Genomic DNA, 3,203 nt, shown 5'->3' on the forward strand with positions numbered 1-3,203 from the left:
TTCAGTTGTACTATGACGAGTTGCTACGTAATGTTTTGAGTGGGTGTAGTTGAGGTAGCCGATAGTCTGAGGTGATCATTCGGTTGGCTAATATTTTACTACCTCCCTTTTTATTTCTCCTGAAACAGATTATCTGCCAATGACTTACTACAGTTCAAAAACGGTTATGATAGCATGTATAAGAACTGAGGCTGAAAAGTCATGGAGAAATTTTATTTCTTTAATTGAGAAACCAATAGGTAGAAACATACAGCAGAGAGCATACATTAGCAACTAGGACATTAGATCTGCCAGTTACGCCGAGACTCGGTTACTCTTGCTCTACACATGTTAATCTTGGGAACAAACTTATCGACCTCCTAACGTTTGTTGTTGTTATCTTCAGTCCAGAGACTGGTTTGATGCAGTTCTCCATGCTACTCTATCCTGTGCAAGCTTCTTCATCTCCCAGTACTTACTGTGACCTACATCCTTCTGAATCTGCTTAGTGTATCCATCTCTTGGTCTCCCTCTACGATTTTTACCCCTCCACGCTGCCCTCCAATGCTAAATTTGTGAACTCCCGATGCTTCAGAACATGTCCTACCAACCGATCCCTTCTTCTCGTCAAGTTGTGCCACAAACTCCTCTTCTCCCCAATTCTATTCAATACCTCCGCATTAGTTATGTGATCTACCCATCTAATCTTCAGCATTCTTCTGTAACACCACATTTCGAAAGCTTCTATTCTCTTCTTGTCCATGTTTCACTTCCATACAAATACTTTCAGAAACGACTTCCTAACACTTAAATCTATACTCGATGTTAACAAATTTCTCTTCTTCAGAAACGTTTTCCTTGCCATTGACAGTCTACATTTTATATCCTGTCTATTTTTAATTCGACTACATTCCATTATCCTCGTTTTGCTTTTGTTGATGTTCATCTTACATCCTCCTTTCAAGACACTGTTCATGCCGTTCACTGCTCTTCCAGGTCCTTTGCTGTCTCTGACAGAATTACAATGTCATCGGCAAACTTCAATGTTCTTATTTCTTCTCCATGGATTTTAATAACTACTCGGAATTTTTCTTTTCGTTCCTTTACTGCTTGCTCAATATACAGATTGAATAACATCAGGGATAGGCTACAACCCTGTCTCACTCCCTTCCCAACCACTGCTTCCCTTTCATGTCCCTCGACTCATATATCTGCCTTCTGGTTTCTGTACAAATTGTAAATAGCCTTTCGCTCCCTGTATTTTACCCCTGCCACCTTCAGAATTCGGAAGAGAGTATTCCAGTCAACATTGTCAAAAGCTTTCTCTAAGTCTACAAATGCTAGAAACGTAGGTTTGCCTTTCCTTAATCTATCTTCTAAGATAAGTCGTAGGGTCAGTATTGCCTCACGTGTTCCAATATTTCTACGGAATCCAAACTGATCTTCTCCGAGGTCGGCTTCTACCAGTTTTTCCATTCGTCTGTAAAGAATTCTCGTTAGTATTTTGCAGCCGTGACTTATTAAACTGATAGTTCGGTAATTTTCACAACCGTCCTCCTAACGTATTTTTTTTTTCGTATTTCCTCTTGTACCGGCCTGGTGTGTAGTGACCGACACGGGGGGTTGGCGGAGTCATTCTTCTAGTTGTCAGGATGGAATTTGACTCTCCACCTTGAAGGGCGTGGGTTTCATGGGTTGGCGAATGTTACGGGAGTTCGTTGCGAGTGGAGGTAGCTGCAACAAAACAGGCAGCATGCACGGAAACTTCATTGTTCAAAGAGGCTACTGCAGTGCAGGTGCCCGGCCTCGTCCGGAGCGGAATCTGGCGTCGACCCAAGGCGTCCACGTGCCGTGGCAATGTCAGACGTCGGACACGCGGCCCTCGGCGGGGAGAACTAGTTTTGTGAAGACAGCGGTAGCTGCTTCGCTCGGTGCAGTTGAGCGGTGCGGTGAAGTTCCGCTGGAACCCTTCCCCAGAGGCGCTGCGTCGGATGCTGATATGACTCGTCCAGCCGGGCTCCTGACTTGCTGGCTAGTGGCGACTGGCACTTGTGGGCGAAGCTCGTTGCGCTCTGCATCAGCGCAGAGGCAGGGCGGCATGGCGCCACGAATTCTGGACCTCGGCGTACAAGTGGCGGGCTTATGACGACGACGGCTCTCCAGCGGGCGCTGGAACGTCACAACAGCACTGCAGCCGCCGGCTCGCACCTGCCATTGCCGCAATGCTGCGTCGACGGGTCGTTGCGAGAGCCTTGTTACACGATGGCGTAGCCGAGTGGTGCGTTCTGCAGGCCGGGTGTGGCATCAGTCGCGTGCCTTCGGGACAGTAATAGGAACATCGTGCCCCTGAATTCCATTGGCTTCGCGGTCTTCCGCAACACTCTGAATATTGACTTTCGGAATAATTTTCTGGGGTGACTCATCACCTGGAAAGGAAGTATTGACTACACGATAAGTGGTGCTCACCCGCAGTCATCTTGAATGTACGTCTCCAAAGGTGTAGACAATTGAACTGCATCTCCACACTATACAAGTATATACATTCGATAATGAAATTCATCATAAGTAATCCATCACAGTTTCTGATGAATAGCAGTTTACATGCCTACAACACTAGAAGAAAAAGGTGAACATAATTACTCATTATTAAAGCTGTCAGTGGCTCAGAAAGCAGTTCATTACGTAGCCACAATTTTTTTTTGTAATTTGGCCAATAACATAAAAGTCTGACAGGTAGTAAGGCAAGTTTTAAATGTAACCTAAAATCATTTCTTACGGACCACTCCATCTATTCGTAGACGAATTGTTAATTAAAAGCTGGGAGCCTGTAAATGGGTAATTTTAAGTGCAGCTGTATGAGTAGGGGCAACGGCCTTGCCGCAGTGGATACACCGGTTCCCGTGAGATCACCGAAGTTAAGCGCTGTCGGGAGTGGCCGGCACTTGGATGGGTGACCATCCAGGACGCCATGCGCTGTTGCCATTTTTCGGGCTGCACTCAGCCTCGTGATGCCAATTGATATGCTACTCGACCGAATAGTAGCGGCTCCGGTCAACGAAAACCGTCATAACGGCCGGGAGAGCGGTGTGCTGCTGACCACACGCCCTTCCTATCCGCATCCTCAGGTGAGGATGACACGGCGGTCGGATGGTCCCGATGGGCCACTTGTGGCCTGAAGACGGAGTGCTATATGAGTAGAGCTGAAAGTTGGGTTGAAGTGGTCA

The 3,203-nt window shown here is 46.7% G+C and overlaps 1 pseudogene; it reads left to right on the forward strand.

Annotated features, from left to right (window-relative positions):
- The first annotated feature begins 2,843 nt into the window (after positions 1–2,843).
- On the forward strand, positions 2,844–2,961 carry LOC124796797 (annotated as a pseudogene).
- Positions 2,962–3,203: the final 242 nt, after the last annotated feature.

Source organism: Schistocerca piceifrons, chromosome 4 (assembly GCF_021461385.2).
Source record: "Schistocerca piceifrons isolate TAMUIC-IGC-003096 chromosome 4, iqSchPice1.1, whole genome shotgun sequence".
Lineage (NCBI taxonomy): Eukaryota > Metazoa > Arthropoda > Insecta > Orthoptera > Acrididae > Schistocerca > Schistocerca piceifrons.